The sequence below is a fragment of the Enhydra lutris genome, unplaced genomic scaffold (genome assembly GCF_002288905.1).
Source record: "Enhydra lutris kenyoni isolate GAN:26980312 unplaced genomic scaffold, ASM228890v2 scaffoldscaffold6, whole genome shotgun sequence".
NCBI lineage: Eukaryota > Metazoa > Chordata > Mammalia > Carnivora > Mustelidae > Enhydra > Enhydra lutris.
This window is the reverse complement of record NW_019154090.1, coordinates 13,507,178-13,533,737: the sequence shown is the minus strand read 5'-3', so window position 1 is coordinate 13,533,737 and position 26,560 is coordinate 13,507,178. Positions and strand designations below refer to the sequence as shown.

At 47.3% G+C, this 26,560-nt stretch overlaps 1 protein-coding gene across 2 annotated transcripts in view; it reads left to right on the top strand.

Annotated features, from left to right (window-relative positions):
- The window catches only part of LOC111141593 (EYA transcriptional coactivator and phosphatase 2), a 188,151-nt gene that overhangs the window by 42,466 nt on the left and 119,125 nt on the right, over positions 1–26,560 (top strand). The gene's annotated exons all lie outside the window — the stretch shown is intronic.

Below are 26,560 nucleotides of genomic sequence, written 5' to 3'. Positions count from 1 at the left end.
GGGCATCTTGGCTCTTTCCACAGTTTGGCAATTGTGGCCATTGCTGCTATGAACATTGGGGTACAGATGGCCCTTCTTTTCACTACATCTGTATCGTTGGAGTAAATACCCAGTAGTGCAATTGCAGGGTCATAGGGAAGCTCTGTTTTTAATTTCTTAAGGAATCTCCACACTGTTTTCCAAAGTGGTTACACCAACTTGCATTCCCACCAATAATGTAAGGGTTCCCCTTTCTCCACATCCTCTCCAACACATGTTGCTTACTGTCTTATTAATTTTGGCCATTCTAACTGGTGTAAGGTGGTTATCCCAATATGGTTTTGATTTGAATCTCCCTGATGGCTAATGATGATGAACATTTTTTCATGTGTCTGTTAGCCATTTGTATGTCTTTTTTGGAGAAGTGTCTGTTCATGTCTTCTGCCCATTTTTTGATGTGATTATCTGGTTTTTGAGTGTTGAGTTTGAGGAGTTCTTTATAGATCTTGGATATCAGCCCTTTGTCTGTAGTGTCATATGCAAATGTCGTCTCCCATTCCATGGTTTGCCTTTGTTTTGTTGACTATTTCCTTTGCTGTGTTGAAGCTTTTGTTCTTGATGAAGTCCCGAAAGTTCATTTTCACTTGTGTTTCCTTTGTCTTTGGAGACATGTCTTGAAAGAAGTTGCTGTGGGCGATGTCAAAGAGGTTACTGTCCATGTTACCCTCTAGGATTTTGATAGATTCCTGCCTCAGGTTGAGGTCTTTTATCCATTTCGAGTTTATCTTTGTGTATGATGTAAGAGAATGGTCGAGTTTCATTCTTCTATACAGAGCTGTCCAATTTTCCCAGCACCATTTATTGAGGAGACTGTCTTTTCCACTGGATATTTTTTCCTGCTTTGTTGAAGATTATTTGACCATAGAGCTGCAGGTCCATATCTGTACTCTCTACTCTGGTCCACTGGTCTATGTGTCTGTTTTTGTGCCAGTACCATGCTGTCCTGGTGATCACAGCTTTGTAGTAAAGCTTGAAATCAGGCAATGTGATGCCCCAGTTTTGTTTTTATTTTTCAACATTTCCTTAGCAATTCGGGGTCTTTTCTGGTTCCATATAAATTTTAGGATTGTTTGGTTCAAGCACTTTGAAAAATGCTGGTGGAATTTTGATCGAGATGGCATTGAAAATACAGACATTTTAACAATGTTTATTCTTCCGATCCATGAGCATGGAATGCTTTTCCATCTTTTTGTGTCTTCTTCAATTTCTTTCATGAGTGTTCTGTAGTTCTTCAAGTACAGATCCTTTACTTCTTTGGTTAGGTTTATTCCCAGGTATCTTATGGTTCATGGTGCTCTAGTAAATGGAATCAATTCTCTAATTTCCCTTTCTGTATTTTCATTGTTAGTGTATAAGAAAGCAACAGATTTCTATGCTTTGATTTTGTATCCTGCCACATTACTGAATTGCTGTATGAGTTCTAATAGTTTGGGGGTGGAGTCTTTTGGGTTTTCCATATAAAGTATCATGTCATCTGCGAAAAGAGAGAGTTTGACTTCTTCTTAGCCAATTTGAATACCTTTTATTTCTCTTTGTTGTCTGATTGCTGTTGCTAGGACTTCTAGTACTATGTTGAACAGCAGTGGCGAGAGTGGACATCCTTGTCGTGTTCCTGATCTCAGAGGGAAGGCTGTCAGCTTTTCCCCATTGAGAATGATATTCGCTGTGGGTTTTTCATAGATAGATTTTATGAAATTGGGGAATGTTCCCTCTATCCCTATAGTTTGAAGAGTTTTAATCAGGAACGGATGCTGGATTTTGTCAAATGCTTTTTCTGCAACAATTGAGAGGACCATGTGGTTCTTCTCTCTTCTCTTACTGATTTGATCTATCACATGGATTGATTTGCAAATGTTGAACCACCCTTGCATCCCAGGGATAAAATCCCACCTGGTCGTGGTGGATAATCTTTTTAATGTACTGTAGGATCCTATTAGCTAGGATCTTGTTGAGAATCTTGGCATCCATATTAATCAGGGATATTGGTCTGAAATTCTCCTTTTTGATGGGGTCTTGCCTGGTTTGGCGATCAAGGTAATGCTGGCTTTATAGAAAGAGTCTGGAAGTTTTCCTTCTATTTCTCCAACTATTGGTTTTGACTCAGGTCATGATTTCATGATCATGAGCTCGAGCCTCGCATCAGGCTCTAAGCTCAGTGGGGAGTTTGCTTGAGCTTTTCTCCCTCTGCCCCTACCCCTGCTCTCACTCTCCCTCAAATACATAAACAAATCTTAAAAAAAATAAAATATAATATGGCAGAATCAATCTCTCTGATCATTTTGGTGGAGAAGGGGGAGGAATAAAAAGAAAACAACAGTGAACCAAAAACCTACAGACACAAAAACAGAGAGTCTTGTTCGAGGTACCAGTCCCATTGGTACCGCTCCAGTTTCTTGGAGACAAAAGTGGTGAGCCTGCTCCCAGCCCAGGCTGTCGGGCCTTCTGCTCAGGAGCTGGAAAAGATAATTAAGGGAGGGGTGAAATACAGCTTCAAGCTGGGAGCCATTGATTAGGTGGGACACACACACACACACCAACACTGCAAATCCATCTTCGCTCGGAGAGAAGCCACGAGTCAGCCGTGGGAACATAATTTATACCCTTAAAGCAAATCAAGCTTTTTCTACTCCCAAAAGTTCAGCTGGTAAAGGAGAACAGAGAACGTTCACGGAATTTCTCTGCTTCTCTCAATATGGGACCCTCTGCCCCCCTCTCTCTGCCTTATTTCATGTCCCGTGCGTGCGGTCTGCAAGCCCTGGGCATAATCCTCCAGACCCGAATCCACCTGCCTTTCTCCGCTGCTTTTTCATTTTTCATATATTTATTTTCAATCACATAAGCAGTGTCTTTCTTTCTGTGCCCATGCTTGTGTGTTTCCTCCCGCAACTAGAGAATTCCTCTTTTTTTTTTTTTTTTTAAACAAATGAGATCTTGTTGTACATCTTGTTTGATAAATGGTCTTTTGTGTTTTTCACTAAAGAAGATGCTTTGGAGCTCTTGCAAAATCAGACACCTGGGTTTGAATTCCAGCACCACTGCTCGCTAGCCGTGTGACTTTAGGCAAATAAGGTCTCTGAGACTTGATATTAGTCCGTAGAAGGAGCCGACCTCGGGGGCTGCTGTGGAGCTGGGTGCCGGTGGTCCATGCGTGGGGCTTAGGAGCCGTGGAGGCACTGCAGGGTCGGCTGTTACTGCTCTTACAGATACACCGTCGAGTTTAGCCATTCCCCGTGGGTGGGCAATTCGATCATTTCCAGCATCTCACTACATTTACTTCCTCTGAAGCTCTTACCGCTACACTTATTCTGGCCCTGGGTATAGTCACTACCCTGGAGTATCAGTTGCTGTACTACAACTATGGTTGTTAACAGGCCATTTGCTGTCCCTGCTGCTTTGTCTCAGGATCCTCATCTCTGTGTGGAGATTCGTCTCCTTTTGCGGCACCCAGGGCCCCCCTCCCCCATCTTCAGCAAGAAGCCTCCCCAGGTCTCCCCAGACCTTGCATCTCTGCTAACCTGGACCTAAATTGTGGTCTCTAAGAACTGGCTGCTCAAAAGGATTGTGCAACTCCCAAAACCATAGCCCTGGGCCATCCCAGCTGCTGCTGCGTTTGAGCCCCAATCAGCTGTCTGCCCTTTAAGTTCTCCAGGCTTCTCTGACTGGTCTCGTTACAGACCCCTGGGACCAACATAGGGATGTGGCTGCAGAGATGCGCAGGAGGACTTTGTCTTGGGGGAGGGGGTGGGATTTGTGACCTCGGGGGCCCAGATTCTTAGAATTTGCTGTTGCTGAGGCTTTAACTGCTCTCAAGCCTTGTGACCTGCTCGGGGGTCATCAATCACAGGGACATTTGATATTGCATGTTGGAACAGCTGGCTGATTGCTCTGGCCTGGAACATTGAGGCAGGTTATTAAAAGGGAGGGCTGGGGAGCCTGGGTGGCTCAGTTGGTTAAGCATCTGCCTTTGGCTCAAGTCATGATCTTGGGGTCCCGGGATCAAGCCCCACGTCATCTCCCTGCTCAACAGGAAGTCTGTTTCTCCGTCTCCCTCTCATTCTCCCACCCACTTGTGCCTGCTCTCATGCACTCTCTCTCTCTCAAATAAATAAAATCTTTTTTTTTTAAGGGGGGTGGTGGTGCTCATCTTCTGTTGTTTGCCCAGCGTGCGACAGTATCAGGGATAATGTACCCTTCTCTGTAGGACTGAGCTTTCTCATCTGTAAAATGGGAGAACTGAACTAGAAGGCAGTGGCTCTCAACCTTTTTTGATGACAGCCCACACTAAGTGGGACACTGCATCGCAATATGTGATGTGTGGATGTTTGCATGCATGACTAGTTACAAAGTCTGTGCAAAAAGAACCCACTCTTACTGTACAGTTGTATGCTCTGATATTTTCTGTTTAACTGAAAATAAAAACAACAGAAACAAAACACAGTCCTCTTCTATTTCACGTAAAGCGTTGCCGGTCAGGACACGTCCGTTGGTTGGTGGCGTCCAGTTTGGGACTCTGGACAAGATCTCTAAAGCACTTGATGATGATGGCTTGGGGACAAGAGGGCTGGATTTTTTTTTTTTTAATGATAATTTCTTGCTTGACTTCACAAGTATTCTGTGTTCATTGTGGAATCATTGGAAAAGACTATAAAAGCACAGTAAAGAAAATTCTATTAATAGTCTTTATTCCCACCATCTGATGAAACCACTTTATCTTTGGTTCTACCAGTTCCTTTTACAATTTTAATTTAGTATATATATATATATATGTATATATATATATATATATATATATATATATATATATATATAGTGAGCAAATTGAGATTGAATCCATAGATTTTGTGGATTTTTTAGCATTGCGTGCATTTTCTCATCTCATCGAACCTTCTTTGCAAGCATGCTCTTGAGTGACTTTATAAGACTCCAGTGAATCAGCGTTCTGTAATTTATGTAACAACTTATAATGAGGGGCACTGAAGGAGCTGCCAGCATTTTCTATCTCCTACAGGGGTCAGGAAACTACAGCTGAACAGCCAGCAGCCTGTATTTATAAATAAAGTTTCATTGGAACAGCACCACACCCATTCATGTTTGTGTTATCTACAACCACTTTCTCACTACCATGGCAGAGCTGAGTAGTTGCAAGAGAGACCCAGTGGCCTGAAAGGCCTAAAATATTTACTGTCTGGGCCCTTTGCAGAAAAAGTTAGCTGTGGTTCCCAGAATGAAATGTAAATGACTAGGTTAAAATGAAGAAAAAAAACATTTCTTTTTATTTAATAGTGCTGTGGTTGGAGTGACCATGTAATTTATTGCCTGAACCTATACATTTTTTTGGTATGACAGGGAACACCATTAATAATTATGCCAGGACAACAGCCTAATCTGGGGTGGGCATGGGTCCACAGGACATACCCTAGCCATGGAGAATGCATGGAATCTTGTAGAAATCATGCTTAAATTATGATTATGGAGAGGGTGTGGGTCCTGGTCTTCCACTAACTGCTGGGCGACTTGAGACAAGTCATTGTGCATGTGTGGTCCTTCATGTTCTCCTATGCCAGCTACCCCCACCGGTCTTCGGCAAGTTACCAAAACCCAATGCAAACTAGGTTAAGACTCAGAAAGGCATGTAGCGGCTCATAGAAGCAAACCTAGACGGGGGAGAATGGCTGATCTCAGGGACCCAGAACCAGGGATCCGAACCCTCTTGTTAAGTTACTTAACCTTTCTTGCATCAGAAGGACAACAATAATCCTTGCTTATAGGATTGTTGTGAAGATAAAAGGAGTTAGGATTTAAGAACTACGCAGAATAGTGCCTGGCACATAGTATATGCTTAATAAACACAAGCAGTTGTGTTTGACTAATTCTGTTATTATTTTCCCTAGGAGTTCTTTATAATGTTAATATAAGACTCAAGTCCATAGAGTACTTTTGGTCTCTCAAGGACAAAGGAATAGAGGGCAAGAAAGAGCAAATGTCAAAATCTACCAGAGATAATGCATATTTCAGAACTGTACTTCTAGAAGGGATGTGAAGGATCATCTAGGTCCTAGGTCAGAAAACTCTCTGTAAAGGGCCAAGTAGGAAATATTTTAGGCTTCACCAACCATATAGTCCTTCACAACTACTCAACTTTGTCATTGTAGCAGGAATGTGGCCACAGACAGTACATAAAGGAATGGCATGGCTGCATTCTAATAAAACTTTATTTACACAAATGAGTCGCCAGACCAAAGTTTGCCAACTCTTGGTAGGGTGATTTAGGTCAACCCATCCCTAGGTCTGGTTGAGTCCCTGTGGCTGCCAATAGTACTATTTCTAGTTTTCAGTGATCCAGAATGAACCAGAGTGGCAGGATTAGCTTGCTGTGGCTGGGGGTGGTTGGAGGAGAGGCAACTAATCTAGCCACTGAGTTGTGAGCAGAAATAATAAGCTGCCTCCAGGCCTTAGCATTCAGCAGCCACTACAAGACCCTCTAAGAGCTCTTTTCTCAGACTGGGATGAGGGCTCCCCCTTTACTGATGTGCCTGAGTAACTCCGGTGAACAGAGCCCCTCGCCGCCCTTCAGTGGACGAATAGCATGAGAGAGAAATCAATTTTGATTGTATTTAAGCCATTGAAATATTGGGAATGTCTATTACCATAGCGCACCACGACCGGCCCAGACTGATTTATTGTCATAGAGATGATGTCACATGGTACAGGAAGGGGCAGCAAGAGCCTCCCCCTTTCTCTCCTGTTTCCGTCTTTCTGCTTCAGTGACAAAGCGAGTAGGGAAGTCTCTATTTAGTGCATAGGTCTCTACCACCTTCTAATCCCTGCAAATAAATATTTCATTTTATTTTATTTTAAAATGGGAGGAGAACTGAGTTTTGAGGTCCTCGGCAAGCCAACGTATTTAGCTAGAACTAAGAACATTTGTTTTCTGTGTATTTTCTGTTTCTTTGTTTTCATTATTGATGGCCAATGGCACTGATTTTCTCTTTACAGCAGTGATATAAAATCTCCTTCGCAGACAACTTTATTCAAGTAAAAACAATGAGTGATTTTATAAATATAATGGCTGAGGAGAATACCCAGGTTTACAAAAATGTAAGTCCGACTGAAGTTGACTTAAGGAAAATGCTAGGTGAGATAATGGGGCAAGTGGTGTGAAGACGTGGTAAAAAGCATACAGAGGTAGGGAGATGAGTCAGTCTGGATACACAAATCCATGTCAGTTTCTTCCTCGCACGAGTGTGGAAGTGTGAGCTCAGAGAGAGCACGTGCTCTGGCTGGTGTGACCGAGCTCCCCCGTGGCAGGGCCGGGAGACATCGAATTTTGCATTTCAGAGGCCAGACTGCACTCCTACCCATGGCCCTGTCCCAGCCGAAGTCTCAGGGGAAACTGATGAATGCCAGCAAGGCAGCCAGATCCCCTGTACCGTAGAGCAACCATCTATGGCTTTGCTTTCCCTGATTCCAGTTACCCACAGTCATCATCCTCTGGAAGCAGAAGACCCCCCCACCCGACACACGGTCAGAAGGGCAGTAGTGGCCTCACACCATGTCACAGGGCCTCACTGTATGTCACCGTGAAGACATTTTGTCATTTCCCATCATCACAAGAAGGGTGAGGACAGTACAGTAAGGTCTTCTAAGAGAGACAGAGAGAAACCACATTGACGTAACTGAGAGTGTACTGTTATAATCATTCTGTGTTTATTATTAGTCGCTGTTGTTCATCCTTTACTGCTCCTGATTTAGAAATTGAGCTTCAGGGACGCCTGAGTGGCTCAGTTGGTTAAGCAGCTGCCTTCGGCTCAGGTCATGATCCCAACGTCCTGGGATCGAGTCCCACATCGGGCTCCTTGCTCAGCAGGAAGCCTGCTTCTCCCTCTGCCTCTGCCTGCCACTCTGTCTGCCTGTGCTCGCTCTCCCTGACCAAAAAAAAAAAAAAGAAAAAATGTTTAAAAAAAAAAAAAAAGAAATTGAACTTCATCGTCGCCGCGTATGTATGTTTAGGAAAAAAGGTACATGTACGGTTCAGTACCTTCCGCAGTCTCAGGCATCTACCGGGGTTCTTGGACTGGAGCTCTCTGCAGACAAGGAATGACTGCATTAGTTTCCTAAAGCTGCCATAAGGCACCATAACCTGGGTGGCTTTAAAGAATATAAACTCATCATCTCACGGTTCTGGAGGCTAGAAGTCTGAAATCAAGACATTGACAAGGCTGGTTCCTTCTGGAGGCTCTGAGGGAGAGTCTGTTCATGCCTCTCTCCTAGCTTCTGGGGGCTACTGGCAGCCCACGGCGTTCCAGTGTCTGCCTTTGTCCTCCCATGACCATCTCCCTGTGTGTCTGTACCCAAAGTCCCCTCTTCTGATAAGGGCACCAGTCACTACATTGGGGGCCCAACCTAATCCAGTGGGACCTCGTCTTAACTCATTAACATCTGCGAGGACCCAATCGCAATAGGGTCACGTTCACAGACACCAGGAGTTAGGAGTTGAACGTATGCTTTGGGGGGACACAATTCAACCCATAGCATCACCGATCCAGGGTCCCTGCCAGAGCAGCACAAGACGGGGGCCAAGTGCCATGTTCTGTCCCTGCTGTGGCTGGACTTTGCAAAAATTGAAACCACCCAAGCGAGAGAGGTCAGTCAAGGCGTCGGCTGCTCAGCTGGCTTGCATTAGTCTCAGTCTAAGACTGTGGCGGCAAAGGCAGCCCAGACCCAGCAAGTTCGACAAGGAGAAGCTGCCGTCAGCAAAGGTCAGGGCTCACTCTTTACAGTATAAATATAACCGCCTTCCCGGCCACCCCCCACCCCAGCCACACAATATCTCTTTCAAAGATCTCAAAACACCGAAGCAGACCGTACCAAATTGACTTTATTGTTTTAAAACCGGCCCCTTCTGTCCGCCACCACCCGCCACCCCCTCCCCAAGGGGAAAAAATTTCATACTAGATGTCTCTCCAGTGTGCGCCTTCCCCCCACTCCCCGACCCCACCACCGCTCTCTCTAATGGCAGCTCAGGACCCTCAGGCGGTGACTCAGATAGTGTGTCCTCCCAGCCAGCATTCATTTGCCAAATATTCACCAACACCAGCCTCATCACGGCCCCCATGAGTCAATTAGTGGCCACCATAGTGACAGAGCTGTCCTGGAGGGCTTCTGGGGACCAGGCACCAGGCTGAGCACTGTGCTGGCATTCCCTCCCTCGCTCCTCACTTTAGTGCTTGTGGCAAGTTCATTGCCACTGGACAGGTGAGAAGACTGAGGCTCCGAGGACGGAAGTCTCAAGACCCGGGAGGGACATAACCAGGATTAGGGCCAGGGAAGGGGAGGCAAGCAAGGCATTCTTCCCATCTGTGAAATTCGCAGAGGGTTCCGGAAGCTCGGTACCAAGATAAATACTTAGATGCCACATTGAAAAATAGTCAAGGCCAATGCAAAGAAGCCCTGATGAACAAAGTATCAAAAAACGTTAAATAAAGACAGTTGGCTCATGTTTGTTTCACCAGGTAGCATCAGCTGCGGGGGCAACCATTGTTTCCAGCCACACATGGTGGGTCCCTGGGGGTCCTGCTCCTGCCACGTGGGTCCGGGAGCGTGTGCAAACAGAGCTGGCAACACAGGGCTTTATATGTAGTCATGCTTTTTGATTGTGGAGTGTTTAATCACTTTTTCCACTTGGTTCACAATACGGGAGGTTATTCTGGTAAATGCATCCAGGAACGTGCGTTTTGCTGGCTCGGCACTGACAGGCTTCTCCTCCAGGCAGCCTCCAGAAGTGCCTATCTTTAGGGACACCCAGGTGGGTTGGTTGGTGAAGTGTCTGACTCTTGGTTTCGGCTCAGGTCGTGATCTCAGGGTGGTGAGATCGAGCCCCCATCGGGCGGGCTCCGCCCTGGGTGTAGAACCTGCTTTAAGATTGCCTCTTTCCCTCTCACTCTGCCCTCCCCTGTCCTCTCCACCCATCCCAATCTCTCTCTCTCTAAAAAAAAAAAAAAAAAGTCCCTGTCTTTAACTATTCCCTTCTCGTAGGTTCTACAACACTGCACACAGGATCTCCTGTAATCCTCATAACCATGTGCGGGCATTCAGAAGGTGGTCTCTGAACCCAGACCGCCAGGGTCCACATCCAAGCCCAGCCATTTCATAGCTGTGTGATGGGCAAGCGGCTTTGCCTTTCCAGGCCTCAGTTTCCACCTTTGTGAGATTCAGGTCTTGGATGTCTGTCTCATCAGCTGTGCTATTGTACGACCGTCATAAGGACTGGATTAGCTGGAATGTGGGTGAGCAGAGCCTGGTACAGAGGCAGTACTGATGGGCATTATTATTATTATTATTATTATTATTATCCGTGAGTGTTACTATGCTTGTTTTTTGTGGCTGTTGTAGCAAATTGCCACGAAATTAGTGGCTTTACACAGCACATATTTGCTATTTTGCAGTTCGGAAGGTCAAAAGTTGGACTCACTGAGCCAAACTCAAGGTGTCAGCAGGGCTTCTTCTGGAAGCCTTTTCCACCCCTGGAGGTGTCCACACTCTCCAGCTTGTGGCCCCTCCCCAGCAGCAGGTCAGGTCCTGCTCGCGCCACATCACTTTGATCTTCTGTGGTTCTCTCTCTCTCTGACCCTCTCTCCCGCCCGACTCTTCCGCTGACACTGCCCTCTCCCCCCATAATCCAGGATGCTCTCTCTGTCTGAAGGTTGGATGATTAGCAACCTTAATTGCATCTGCAACCTTAATTCTCTTTGTCATGCAACCAAACATATTCGTGATTCCAAGACAAGGAGGGGTATCTTTGGGGAATGGAGGGGTGTCCTGTTCTGCTCACCACACACACATACTCACTTGTCAACCATAATTTATTCTCAGCAACCACTGTGCACAGAACAGAGAAAAACTTCAGCTTACATCCTAGCAGGGGGGACACAGACAATAAGATTCTTTTTTTTTTTTTTTTTTTTAAGTAACATTCATGATGTTTTCAACAGTGATGGATTCTTGCAGGAAAAGACACCAGGGGAGGGGACTGGTATGAAACAGATGCAACTTGGGTATTGGGGGGGTCAGGGCTGGCCTTGCCTAGAAGGTGAATTAGAGCAAAGACCACAGGGGGAAGGGAAGTCTGGGGAAGGGCATTCCTGGCAGAGGAACAGCGCCCGCAAAGGCGGCAGTGCCACCTGGAGGTCTGAGAAGCAGGGAAGGGGACGGGTGGTTGAAGGGAGGTAATGGGGGGTAGGAGGGAGAGGTGAGGCCAAGAGCTGATGATGGGCCTGGTCTGGTGGACCACTGTGAGGGCTGTGGCCTCACTTGAGTGAGGTAGGAAAGGCAAGAGGAAGGACAGGATCCAATCTGTGTTCTGTACAACTTTCCTGGGGCTGCTGTGACAAACAGCCACCCGCTGGTATGTCTCGCAGCTCTGGAGGCCGGATGTCTGGAAGCAAGGTGGGGCAGGGAGGTGTTCCCTCTGAAGACTCTGGGGGAGAGTCCTTCCTTCCTCTCCCAGCTCCTGGGGGCTCCTTTCCTCCCCATGTCTCTGTGTCCTTTTCTGTCTTTTATAAGGACACTGTTATTAGGTTTAGGGCTTAGCTCACTCCAGGGAGATCTCACCCCAATTCTTAACTCGATTACATCTGCAAACACCCTCTTTCCAATAAGGTCCCATTCTGAGGTTCTGGGTAGATGTGAATGGGGGTCAGGGGCACAATGCAACCAACCACATGTTCTAGTAAGGCCCACAGCATGGAGAGTGCTCTGTAGGCAGATGCTGGGCTCAGGGAGACCCATGGGAGGAGGTGACTGTCATAGTCCAGGGGAGAGGGGGGGCCCGGCCCCTGTGAAGGGCAGGAGCTGGTGAGCAGGCCACTAGTGGCCCTGTCCTCACCCCGGCTGGGAGACAGCTTCTCTGTCCCTAGGCAGGAGGGCCAAAGGTCAGCAAAGGGCCTCTTCTGCCCCCTGCCATGCGGGCAAGAGAAACCCTGGGGTATGGGTGTGTGTGTGTGTGTGTGTGTGTGTGTGTGTGTGTGTGTGTGTGGTGGTAAAAAGCATAAAACATAAAATTTATCATCTTAACCATTTTTAAGTGTACATTACAGTAGCGTTAACTATACTCACATTTTTGTGCCACAGCTCTCCACATTTTCATCCTGTGAAACTGAAACTCTATCCATTGAACATCTCATTCCCCCCCCGCCGCCACTGGCACCCATCATTCTACTTCCTGTTTTCAAGAGTTTAACTACTTTAGAGACCTCTTAGAACTACAGTCAGTTAGCATTTGCCTCCTGAGGGGACTTTTTATTTATTTATTTTTTAAGATTTTATTTATTTATTTGATAGAGAGAGACAGCCAGAGAGGGAACACAAGCAGGGGGAGGGCACAGGGAGAAGCAGGCTCCCCGCTGAGCAGGGGGCCCGATGCGGGGCTCGATCCCAGTATCCCGGGATCATGACCCGAGCCAAAGGCAGACGCTGAACAACTGAACCACCCTGAGGTGGCCTGAGGGGTGCCCCTGAGGGGCCTTTTTAAACAGGAGAATAGACACTTCCAGAAACAGGAGGGAAGATGTACACAAAAGCTGTGGAGCAGTGAGTTTCAAACATTTGGACCTAGATCAAGTGCGGGGTAACCATGACCCAGTCTGTCTCCTGCCTGTTTTTGTCCAGCTCAGGAGCTAAGAACGGTTTCTACACATTCAGACAGAGGAAGAAATCAAAAGAAGAATAATATTTCATGACACCTAAGAACGATATGAGATTCAAAATTTCAGTGTCCACAAATAAAGTTTTATTGGTACACGGCCCCTTCTATTCAGTTCCATAACACCGATGGCCACTTTTGCACTGCAGGGGCACAATTGAATATTTGCAACATGGACCATATGGCCAAAGCAGAAAATATTTACCGTCTAGCCCTTTACAGAAAGTGTTTACCTGTTCCCTGATTTTACCTGTTCCCTGATCTGGACCCAAAGGAAGAAATACAGTTCTTTGTTATCACGATGCAGGAGCTCGTGTGTGGGCGTGGCTATCCAGGCCTTCCTCAGAGATGTTGCAGGTTCGGGTCCAGACCACAGTAAATCAAGTCGGATGACCACTGCAGTAAAGCAAATACCGTAGTAAATCAAGTCGGATGAATTTGTGGATTTCCCAGTAAATGTAAAAGTTACGTTTATACTATACTTGCGCCTGTTAAGTGTGTAATAGCATTATGTCTAAGACAACAATATATGTACCTTAATTTTAAAATACTTTATTACTAGGGTCACCTGGGTGGCTCAGTGGGTTAAAGCCTCTGCCTTTGGCTCATGTCATGATCCTGGGATCGAGCCACGCATCGGGCTCTCTGCTCAGCAGGGAGCCTCCTTCCCCCTCTCTCTCTGCCTGCCCCTCTGCCTACTTGTGATATCTCTCTCTCTCTGTCAAATAAATAAATAAAATCTTTTAAAAAATTAAATAAAAGACTTTATTACTAGAAAATGCTAAGCGCCATGTGAGCTTTCAGCACGCGGTAATCCCTTTGCTGGTGGAGGGTCCTGCCTCGATGCTTGTGGCTGCTGACGGACCAGGATTTCTGTCCAAATTCAACGCTGTCACCACTGTGTTGAACTGTCTCTAGAAAAGGAAGTGTCTGGGGGCCAGGAGGAGGGGAGGGAGATCCAGTGGCTTGTCACCAAATAGCACAAACCCTTGGTGTACCCCAGGTGTGTGTGTAGAGCTGCAGGGGCACAAACGCACCCTGTGGGGCTCCTGCAGGTGATCAGTTTAAACCGCCCCCTGCAGGGAAGTTAGATAAGCAGCAGGGGACAGCCCTGAAGCAGGACCTGGAGCTCAGTTGACACCTCTGCCCCCAGGAATTCGCAATTCTGTAGCAAGACCGCTTTTGATTCTCCGGTGTTTAAAACCCTGATCCTCAGGAAACCCAGGAACATAGGCAACTCAAACCTGCCATAAAAATTCCCCCTCCCTAGGCACTTTCTTTTCAGGATGTATTAGGTTTGCTGAATGGCTAACATATGCACAAAGTACAAAGGTAGTAACATCTGCATCCTGGCCCTGTCCCACAGCCACCCACATCGTGTCCCCAGAAGCAACCCCGGTCACCAGTTTCTTGCGTGTCTTTCCAGAGATGGTCTGTGCATGTCTAAGCATATTTGTACGATGGAAACTTTTTATGCAAATGTTAAAAACCCAACCGTAAACCAATTGGAACTCAGTCCTTGAGCCACTCGCTGCTGGCAGCCTAATGGTCTGATCTGTCCATCACCAGGGCGTAGTGTCAGGTTCTGGATTTTGTCAGAACCGGACCTGCTGAGGAAGCCCCTGGTGAATTTCCTAGCTGGCCTCCTTGGAAAGGTGTGTGGGGATCAGTTCGTGGAATCTGCTGTGCCCACAGGAGGGCATGTATGGGGGGTGGTGATACAGATTTTCTCCCTTGGTCTAGAAAGCGTTTCCCCAACTTCAGGCACTCAAACATCTTATTCATGATTTTGTCACATCTAAATACCACCTCTACTGTTATTTGATTTTTTAAAAACTTTACAGGCTTCTTTTGCCTTAAAATAAATTCATTTTAAAAGGCAAATTTATAGCACTGCCTTTGGTGGAAAGCCACCATTGTTTGCCAAAAATGGAAGGAGTTGGTAAAAATAAAGTCATCGAAAGTAAAACAGTATTATTAAATTCTAACTAAGGCTCTGGGCCTGATGCCTGCCTGTGTTCTCTTTGCTAAAAAGAGAGATTAGTGACTGTTAGAGATTTTCTCCTTGACCTAATAATAATTAGTATTTAATACTGTGTTTCAGGTACTACCTCATTAAATGTTCACAATTACTATATAATATAGAAATTATATTATGCCTATATTGCAGAGGAGGAAACAGGCACAAAGAGGGCCAATATCATGGTCAAGGTCATTCACCTAATGAGTCGTGAAACCAGGATTTGGACCCAAACAGTCTAGCTCCAGAGTCCCAGCTCTTCACCTCTGATCTGGCTAACTGTGAGATACATTAAAAGAGAGTTAAAGGGATGCCTGGGTGGCTCAGTCAGCTGAGTGTCTGCCTTTTGCTCAGGTGATGATCCCAGGGTCCTGGGGGGATCCAGTCCCACATGGGGCTCCTTGCTCAGCGGGGAGCCTCCTTCTCCCTCTGCCTGCCGCTCCCTCTGCTTGCACTGTCTCTCTCTGACAAATGAATAAAGTAATGGAAAAAATTGTTAATTAAAAAAAGAATTAAAAAGAAAGTCATCTTAAATTATCTTTTTCTTACTACTGGGGGTTTCTGTCACACTTTGGGACCCCTGGGCCAGCAGAAGCAGCAAAACTAGAAGCAGACGTTAAGACCTAAGTTCTAATCCCATCTCTCACAAATTTGTACATGACCCTGGTCCTTCAGTCACTGATCCTCAATCTCCCCCACTCTGTAAAGTACAGAAGTTGGCCTATATTTAAGGTTCTGGTTAGCAGGAACCATCCCTTATCCCTCAGGACCCATGGCCCACATTATCAGAGTACATTCAGCCAAGCAGCAGAGAACTCAGTGTTCCAACTTCCCTCTAACTTTCATCCTGATTCTTGTCACCTCACAGTCATAAGATGGCTGCTTTACCTCCAGCCCTTACCTCCATATTCCAGGCAGGCAGAAGAAGGGAGAATCCAGAAGGAATGATGCTATGATTCGGAAAGCTAAAGTTTTCAGATTTTGTTTTATGGGTTTGATTTGTGTCTTATGGCTACTCTGTGCTGCAGGAAAGACTAGAGAAGTGATGATTTTTACCTGGGTGCATTGCTATTCCAAGTCGCCTCTCTCTTTCTCTCTCTCTCTTTAAGTAGGTTCCACACCCAGTGTGGAGCCCAGTGTGGGGTTTGAATTCACAATTTTGAGATCAAGACCTGAGGTGAGATCAGGAGTCAGCCACTTAACGGACTGAGCTTCCCAGGCACTCCAGTTTCTCTTAACAAGAATGGGGAGGAAATGAATATTGTGTAGGCAACCATCAGGCAACTAGAAATGCTTGAAGAAGGAAAAGAAGGAGGGAAGGAGGAGCGGGCTTATCCCTCAGACCCCTACCAGCTCTCTAGGACTGTGATCAAAGAATGTTCGTCCTCCCCTCTCTTATGGAGCTCAGTGCCCAAGAGCACGAATATTGTATTTTTCCATAAAAGGGCTTTTCTGTGAACTCCTACATGTCGAGGCCACTTTTGTTTTTACTGGCAACCTTACTCCAGGGGAATGAAAGTTCACCACGGTGCAGATGTATATTTCAGTACGACGGGAGGCACAGGCAGGGAACCCATGGAAAGGGAACTCTGGAAAAGGGGAAGGCAAACGTTCCGCCTGGGAAGGTCACATACAAGTCTCTAGAAGAATGAATGGGTCAGGTGCCTTCCAGCTATAGCCAAGGATAGGACGTGGCCTGAGAGCCAGTGTGACTTGTCCCCAGCTGCCACGGCCATGTGTGTGGACCACATTTTTTTTCATGTGCCCAGCCAGCACCCTTCCTACAGTGCTCTGCTCACAAGGCAGCATTTCTCCTTTCGTTTATGACCTGGCCCAACTTAGCATTTTCCCATCTCTTTCTAACCTTGGACAAGTTTCTTCATCTCTCTGTTCCACAGCAATCTCCTCTGTTTACTGAGCTGAGGATAATACCCACTTCATCAAATTTTGAGAGTTAATATTTATAAGAAGCTCACAGAGACCTCCCTGGCACATAATAAGCTCTCAATTAATGTTACTGTGTCATCATAATTGTCATCTTTGCCCTGCATGAGTGGGTCAATGGAAGGTGACACCTGCCCTATCTGTGTGGGGCAGTCCTTGAGTGATTGTCTCATTTTTGCAGTGGGCCAGAGGGATAACTCAGTGTGAGGAGGTTTGGGGGATTCCAGAGAAGTTTTCCAGAGATCATACTGTGTTTGGAGAGAGAGGTGTTCATGGGGCTTTTTGGAGGAACAACAGAGCTGGGTGCTGTGTCTAAGCATTGCCCTTCCCGCCAGGGCTTGGCTTTTGGTTTTATGCAACTCCGGGGGGCACCGTCCATAGCAGAGTCATCATGGGCTTACACAGGCACCAGGACCATTGTCAACAGATGACACTGAAGTGTCTTGAGAATGTAAAGGGTCTTCTTCAAAGAGGGCTGCTTTCTGTATGGTCGTGTCCACACTTCTGTGAGCCGTGGACCTTCATGAACACTTACATTCACTCTGTCAGTCAACAAACATTTGTTGACATCTACTATGTCCTGGGCATGGTTCAAGATGCCTCAGGGAACAAAAGAGACCAAAAAAATATTTTTGTGATGGGAAAGATAGACAAAACCAAGATAAGTAATAGAATGAATAAGCAAGTGCCTTATCTGGTAAGGTGAGAAATGTTGTCTGTAGAGGAAGAACAAAGAGGAGTGGCCAGGAGGACCCGAGGTGTGGTTGTGGGAACCAGTCTCACTGTTCCATTGTGATGGTCGGGCCAGGTCTCGCCAGGAAGGCACAGCTGAGCACTTCGTTCATTCACCCATTGAATATTTGTAGAAGTTGGTTATATCCGCTCTTTCATCCCCTCACTCAACATACATCTTGAGGGCATGCTAGGTACCAGACTCCACACCAGCCTCATAACTAACATTCTCCCATTTCATCTCGTGAAAATCCTGGGAAGGAAGGACTGATATTTCTCCCAGTTTGTAACGAGCAGATCGAGTCCCAGAGAGGCAAAGTGACCTGCCCAGAGTCCCATGACCAGGGAGTGGAAGAGCCAGGTCTGAGAAGTTCCCAAGTATACCCTTTCTACCACTTCAGTGTGCTAAACAGATAATCACACTAACTAAGGCATTGCACTTGTGATCGTGGCTTTGAAGGAAGAGTACAGGGAGTTTTGAGGAACTCTAACTGGGCTTAGATAAAGACAAAGACAAATAACAGCCCCTGCCTATGAATTGGCCACTGCTGTGTAACAAACCACCCCAAGACTTAGTGGCTTGCAGTAACCACAATGTACTCTTTCTCACAATTTCTCATCTTGGCTGGGCTCAGCAGGGTGGTTTTTCTGCCCTTCCTGGTGATGTTCGCACAGTTGCGTTCAGCTGAGATGTCCAGGAAGGGTGTACTCACTCATCTGGCACTTGGGGCTATAGGCTTGGGTGCCTTCCTTCTCCTCCACACAGCCTCTCTTCCTCCAGTGTCTTGCCAGCTTCCTTACAGCATAGCGGCTGGGTGCCAAGAAAATGAAGGTGGAAACCACCAGCTCTCTTAAGGCCTGGACTTGGAAGTTCCAGAACATCTCTTCTGCCATAGGTGATTATATGGCCAGTAGGTCACAAGGCCACGCCACATTCAAGGAGAAGGGAAAGAAGCCCCACCACTTCTGCAAACAGGGATCAGAGGAATTATTGGCAGCCCTGTTTAAAGGGGACCTACCGCATTCGGTCTTAAACACTGACTGCAGAGTGGCTGGAAGACAGTGTTCCTGCGGATTTGTCATCGGAAGGAAATTTTACTTGGATGGCCCTGTCCTTTGCCTCAACTTCTTTACCCAGACACCTGCATAAGCAGTGGAATCGCTGTAAAACCAAGAGAATTTTTCATGTGGAATTGGCAGGGCCCTGTCTTTGACAGTTTTACTTGGCATCCCTGGTGTATGAGGATTTGGGAATAGTGTCCAGGTATGTGCTCAGCTGCTTTAACAGTGGTTCAATGGGACTGCAGTTTATTTCTCCCTGGTGTGACAGTATGGATGTGAGCAGCTCTGCAGTTAGGAAGTTAGGAGTTGGGAAGCTCAGCAGCCCTCCTCCCTTTCAATGTTCATGGTACCTAAGGTTGCTACCCTTACCCAGGTGACCTAGGATGGCTCACCTAGGATGGCTGGCCAGAGGGAAGGGGGAGGATGTGGAAGCCAAAGACCACCCTCCCTTTGAGGGTGCAACCCAGACATGGCACCCCACACACCTTCTCATGTGACTTTGGCCAGGTCTTAGACACTTGGCCAAACTAGCTGCAAGGGAAGTTGGGAGATACAGTATTTATTTGGGACGGCCATCAACCCAGCTAGAACTTGGGCACTTTTTTACAATGAGAGAGAAGGAAGAACAGGAGCACCTGGGCAGCGCAGTCAGTTAAGTGTCTGCTTTTGGCTCAGGTTATGATCTCAGTATCCTGGGATTGAGCCTCGCATCGGGCTCAGTGCGCAGTGGCAGGGAGTCTGCTTCTCTCTCTTTCTCTGTCTCCACCCCCCCCTGCCATGTGTGTGCTCTCACTCTCTCTCTCTCAAATAAATAAATAAAATCTTGTAAGAAAATGAAAGCAAGCACAAACACTGGAGGTAGACATCTGGCTCGGCCACCGTGGCTGTCGTAGGAAGCAGCGTGCAGATCAGTCAGCTGTGGGCTGCCCACTGGAATTGCCATCCCTGTCTGGGTACAAATGTCTAGTGTGTGGGCTTGGATGGAGGGTTTGTGTTAGGGGTGGATTGGATCCAAGCCCTCCCAGCCAAGTGCAGAGTGAGTGCTGAGCTGCCTTTTCTGGACCAGTCCTTCATCTGCTCGGAACGCGTCATTAAGTGGCTATAACCACAACCAGCCCGGCGTGGGGCCAGCTCTGGGCTCGGTTTGTCACTCTAAAATGTGCCACCACTTAACGGCTGACTGTTAAGGTGAGTACAGGAGTTCAGCAGCTTGGGATGCTCCCAGGGCAAGTTCCAGCAGGTCTGAGCTGCGTCCAGGACGCGGCACAGGCTACTGTGGGAGCTGGCTTGTCAGTCACGGGGTGTGCAACCTTAAACATGCTACTTAACTTCTCTGAGCTTCAGATCCCTTATCTTTAAGAGGTCAGGATTGGAGATGGTGTCTGTCCCCCAGGTTACTCTGAAGACAAAACTAAAATAAACTGGGGCAGCTTGTTCATTTTCTTTAAATTCATTCTGAGTGTCTGTCCAATGGCGTGATTCTTCTCTTTTCAAGTTTAAGTGCCATATTTGATTCCCTTGAATATCCACTTAGACTGTAAGATCCTTTTTTTTTTAAAGATTTTATTTATTTATTTGACAGATCACAAGTAGGCAGAGGCAGGCAGAGAGAGGAAGGGAAGCAGGCTCCCCGCCAAGCAGAGAGCCCAATGCGGGGCTCGATCCCAGAACCCTGGGACCATGACCTGAGCCGAAGGCAGAGGCTTTAACCCACTGAGCCACCCAGGCACCCAGACTGTAAGATCCTTAAAGGCAGGGACCATGTCCTAGTCCCCATTGTTTCCCCAGTGAGTAACTATAAAGCACGCGTGCATGAATGAGTGAAGAATGAGTGAATGATACATGGCTCCTGGGCAAGGGGCAGCAAACACCAGTGTCCACAGACACAGGGCAGGTCACACAGTGAGGAACACGGGCTGAGCCAAAGAAAAATTAGGTGACCCTTGCTGTATTTTTCTGTCTTACTTTCATTAGAGACATGGGTACTATGTCATTGTGCAATTGGTACCATAGCAAATTGCCACAGACTTAGTGGCTTTGACAATAAAATTCATTAGCTTCTAGTATTGGAGGTCAGAATTCTAAACTCAAGGTGTTGGCAGAGCTGTGTTCCTTCTGAAGCTTCTAGGGAAGAAGCTGTCTTGTTGAGGCTGCCTGCGTCCTTTGGATCATGACCCCTTCTTCGATCTCCAGAGCCCATCACTGCAACCTCTGCTTCCAGGCCATGTCTCCTGTCTGACGCTGACCCGCCCGTCTCCCTCTTGTTAAGACCTTTGTGCTCACGTTAGGCTCACTTGGGTAATCCAGGATCATCTCCCCATCTCAAGAACCTTAACTTAGTCATCTCTGAAAAGTCCCTTTTGCCATGTAAAGTAACATGCAGGTTCTAGGGATTCAGATATAGACATTTGGGGGCCGTTATTCAGCTAACCACAGAGATACAGAAGCATTTTTTTTATTTTTTTAATCTTTTTAATTAATTGTTTGATTTGTGAGTTTGAACCCCACATTGGACGTAGAGATTACTTAAAAATAAAATCTTTAAAAATAAATAGAAAGAAAGATATCAGACAAAGGATGATGGGTTTAGCCTCAGTGTGGGGAGACAATAGGGAGGGGTGGGGAGTATGGTCACATGGAGAGTACATGCCCCCAAAAGGGGCAGCCACTACTCACTTTGAGTGTCTGATTGTAGGTGAGAATGTAAGCCCAGTTTTCCAGAGCATTCCTCAATTTTTTTTCAAATAGAAGCCCCAGATCTGGATTCTTATGTGAAATTATTAGATTTTATCAGTTTCTTTTTAAGATTTTATTTATTTATCTGAGAGAGAGAGCACGCGTGCCAGCAGGGGGAGGAGCAGAAGCAGAGGGACACAAGCAGACTCTGAGCTGAGCACAGAGCCTGGCACAGGACTCGATCCCACAACCCTGAGATCATGACCTGAGCAGAAACTAGGAGTCAGACGCTTTGACCAATTGAGCGCCCCAGGTGCCCCCAATTTTACCAGTTTTTTAAAATATTATGCAGCAGGGGCGCCTGGGTGGCTCAGTGGGTTAAGCCCCTGCCTTCGACTCAGGTCATGATCCCAGGGTCCTGGGATCGAGCCTCACATCGGGCTCTCTGCTCAGCAGGGAGCCTGCTTCCCCCTCTCTCTGCCTGCATCTCTGCCTACTTGTGATTTCTGTCAAATAAATAAATAAAATCTTTAAAAAAAAAATATTATGCAGCAGGGACACCCAGGTGGCTCAGTAGGTTAAGCGACTGCCTTCAGCTCAGGTCATGATCCCAGGGTCCTGGAACTGGGTCCCGCATTGGACTCCCTGCTCAGTGGGGAGCCTATTTCTCCCTCTGCCGCTCCCCTGTTGTGCTCTCTTTCAAATAAATAAAATCATTTTTAAAAAATAAAACAAAACATTATGTAGCATATCCCTGCAGATATTATGAATGCACCAGGTTGGGATGGTGCTGGAGGGTTCTGAGTTACTATATGCATTTCACCCCATTCTTTCCCAGCAAAAGATAAATAACGGAAGTGAGAGTAACAAGAATAATGACACTATCGATGGATGGCATCTGTCCCAAAGTTGCTGAGGACCAGATGCATTTTGAACATATGCGTATTAACTCATGTGATTCTCACAGTGACTTTGTGAAGTATGTGCTATTTTAATACCCATTTTATAGATGGAGGGAGTAAGGCACAGAGAGGTTAAGTAACTTGCATGAGGTCACATAGCCAGTAAGTAGCAGACTTAAATTCTGTCCATCAGAATCTGTTATTCTTTTTTTAAAACTCTTTAGGGGCACCTGGCTGGCTCGGTTGGGAGAGCATATGACTATCGATCTCAAGGTTGTGAGTTTGAACCCCGCATTGGACATAGAGATTACTTAAAAATAAAATCTTCAAAAATAAGTAAAACTGTCTATTTTGTAAGAAGTTTAGACTTACAGAACAGTTGCCAAGATAGTACAGAGGGTTCTTAGCTTCCCCTACAACTTACAATATCTCTGTCCAGTGGTCAAAACCAGGAAACGGACGATAGCTCTCTGCTCTGAGTGACAGACTTATCCAAAGACCACCAGTCTTTCCACAAACATCCATTTTCTGTTCCCAGGATCCAACCCAGCATGTCACATTGCGTTTAGTGGTTGTGCCTCTTCTGTGACAGCCCCTCTGTCTTTCATGACCTTGACTCCTTGTTGAACACTAGTCGGACATTTTGTCAAATGTCCCTGGCGACCTAAGTCTGTCTGGTGTTTTCTCATGATTAGACTGAGCTTGTGTGTTTGGGGCTGGGAGACCACACAGGCAATGCCGTATCCTCCTTGCATCTTACTAGGGGCTACGTGGTGTTAGTCTGCCTTATTACTGGCCACATTGACCTTGATCAGCAGAGTCCCCATCTTATAACCCCTTGGTTTAAATGCTTTCCTTGTGTAGCAAGAGGAGAAAAGATAAAAACATATCTCCCATAGGCCACACCGGCAGGGCCTCATCTATCCCGTGGGCTGACCTCAGCCATACAATGTGCTCTGGCAATGTGAGCACCCCACCGAGTTGGAAGATGGGCTCAAAAGCACCCACTGGTGATGGTGGGAGTGGGGAAGGGCAACACCCAAATTCTGGGCCTTTGGAATTACTTTCAGCTACAGAGATTGGAAGAGCTGACCGGAGAACGGGGAATAAATCCAGCAGAGATGAAAGCCGAGGTCCGCAGCTGCTGGGTCCATCAAATCTTTAAAAGCAACATGAGGTTTTAGGGCAAGAAGTGAATTATGGCCGTTAGGACCAAGGACAAGACGGCTTTGATCTGAACGTGGAAGATATCTTAAGGGAAGCTGTGGCCTTTGCGTGCGTCATTCCCACATCCTCCTGGGGTACTTCAGATGGGCCGCTTGGAATTTACCGGTCTGCAGAAAGGGCCTCCCTGCTAATGGTAAACACTTGGAACGGGCAGCTTGGTGAGTAGAGGGGCGGAGCTGACATTCAGAGAGAAGGAGCCCGCTGCCCCTGCAAAGGTACCTGAGAAGAACGTAGCATTTTACGAGGCTCTTGGCCCATCCGTCGGGCAGATGGAGGATTTTTATCTTATGAGGCACTGGAGGATTGCCGTGGGAGGTCATTCCGGCAAGCACTTGACCTCTCTATTTGAAAAAGTATCAATTTGGAGAAGGTTGTCTTTACTACCAGGAAACTTTAGACTAGAGGCTGTACTGTGGCTTTTTAGGGCTACCCCGTCACAAACCAGATGTTGCCCTATGCTAGCCCCAGGGCAAGGCCCTAGCCTGCAGCCAACCTCTCCTTGCTGAGCCCTGGCTGCCGGGGAGCTGGACAAGTGCGTCCCGCAGGACTCCGCATTGCGGTGTGGCCACAGTGTGTGTGGGAGGCTGGCCTCACAAACCACAACCAAAACAGTCCAGCGAGCCATCTGCATCTGGGGAATCAGACCCCCACGCAGCCGCACCAGCATTCGGGGTGCACTGGGAGTGAATGGAGGAGGAGAGGCATTTTCCACTAGACTAAATCGAACACCCTCTGAAACTATTAATAAACCGTCCGGTGGGGTGGGAATTCACCAGCAGAAAGGAGGCGGGAGAACACTGAGGTGAAAAACGATGGACCCCAGAGTCAGACAGCCCCAGGTTCAAATCCCAGCTGTGCCACTTGCATTCTCAGAGTTGTAAGCTGCAAATTGCGTAACCTCTGTAAGCTTCGATCTTTCATGTCTTACAAATCTTTGCTCAAATCCAGAGCCTTCTGTGGCCACCCACCAGTACCTGAGTTCCCTAGGTCCCACCAAATTCACATGCTTATTCCCTTTCAGCCCCTCCCCGCTAGGACGTCAGCTCCATGGGGCCAGTGTTTACCTCGTCTTGCCCATGACTCTCTCCTTAGTGCTTGGGACAGGGTGGCACATAGTAGGTGCTCAGTAAACATCGGCAGAATGATTGATAAGAGATCATATGAGAGCCTCCTTGGCTCTGTTCTCCTTGTTGGGTGGGGGATAAACTAGGATAACCAGGGGAAGGGCTTAGCAGAGTTCCTGACACAGTACGTGCTCCATAATCAGAAAACAACTATCCAGGTTGGTTCATTTGCTCTTTTAATTAATTCATTCAATATATGGTTATTCAATGTCTGTTAGATGCCAGCCCCTGTTCTAGAAGCTGGAAATAGTGCCAAGAACAAGACAGACATTCTTTTTGTTTGTTTTTCTCCAAAATTACCTTCAGAGAGCTGCCACGTGCTGCTGACTTTTCCAGAAACCAAGCACCAAGCAGTAAATAGAGACAAAGTCCCAGCTCACATGAGCTTATGTCCTAGTGAGAATAAGACGAACACTAAATGTGTTTCTAAATAAGGTGGTTCCAGGGGTGTGAATTCCAGCAAAAGGAAACAGCTGTACCAGAGTGACTTGTAAGGTGCGGCCGGAATCAGGGGAGGCTGAGGAGCGGGCCTGCCCTGGAGTGGCCGGGGACGGTCATAGCTGAGCAGAGACCTGGCTGACCTGGGGCCACCAGCTGTGGGAGGTGTCAGGGATTCCAGCTCTGGTCCCCAGTCTGACCGCATCTGCATCACCTGGGAGAGGGTTAGTAATTCCGGTCTCACCCAGAACTGGCAGAATCTGCTTTCTGACAGGATCCCCAGGGAGTTGTAGGGACATTAACCTTGGGGACATGCTGGCCTATGAGCAGGTATTGCAGGCAGGGGGACAAGTAAACACACACGTCCTAAAATCTCCTGGTGGCCAGGTGGCTGGAAGGAGGCAAGGGGGGGGTGGCAGTGTGACTTGCTAGGGCTGCTGTCACAGAAACCCCGCACACTGGGTGGCCGAAAATGACAGGAACGTATTCTCTTACAGTTCCGGAAATCTGAAGTCCAGACTCCAGGCTTGGTTCCTTCTGGAGGCCCTGGGGGAGAATCTCTTCATTGCCTCTTTCCCAGCTCCCGCTGGTTGCTGGCGATCCTGGGCTTGGAGGCCCATCGCTGCCTCCAGCTTAATGGCACTCTTCCCTCTGCGTCTCCGTCCAGACTTTCGTCTTTGTATGAGGACTCCAGTTCCTGCATGAGGTCCCACCCCGATCCAGTAGGACCTCATCATAACTTGATGCCCTCTGCAAAGACCCTGTTTCCAAATAGGTCACAAAGGTACTGGGGTAAGGACTTGAATCTATCTTTTGAGGCGGACACAGATCAACCCATAATAGGCCCGAAAGATCGGGCTCAGTGAGGTCAGAGAAGAGGCAAGTCACAGCAGGCCTGTGGACCCTGTGAAGGGAAGCCAAGGACGTTGTGACTGATGGGGAAAAGAGCTCTGGGAGGCTGTGAGGACAGCGGATGGAGCCAGGGTCGGGGCAGATGCAGGAGAATCAGCGAGGAAGTGAGGTGGTCCCAGGGAAAGAAATGGTAGAACCGTGGAGGTGGAGAAAGGGGGGCAGTCTTCCAGGGCTTTCAGGGACCCTGTGCACAGAAATCAGCGACGGTATTTAGGTGGGTGAGAGGGGGAGGGGCACCAAGGGTGAGGATTCAGTCCCGTCTCTTCTCCCAGCAGACATCTTTTTTGCACATCTGGGCAGTGAAAACTGGGTGTGTTATCTCTTTGGGGAGGAGGGCAGTCATGTGAATGCCTGGTGCTCTCCCCATGGCCAAGTGGCCACAGCCCTCCGGCCTCTTGACCATACGACACCTGGCGATGTCCCCTCATTTGGGTCTTCTTAGCTGAGATGCACGCCCCTGAAGCAATCTTTGTCGTCAGGGGAATGTGATGCGCTGATTGGTCCAGGCTGTGTCACATACTCCGACCCTGCCAAATTTCCACCAGAGCAGTATAAGGTACATCTACCCCAGGGCCTTCCCTGGGCACTAGATCAGTGAAAATCTCTCTCCATCATGTGTAACTTGTCTCAGAAGCCCTGATATTTATGGGTTACCACTCCTGACAGTCCCTCCAGAGGAGATCCTTGGCAGTAAGAACCATGCACTTGGTCTTGGGATCCACTGTGACCCTCTGATCTGTTTCCGCCCCACTGAGTGAAGTCACACAGTCCATCCTTCCCTGTA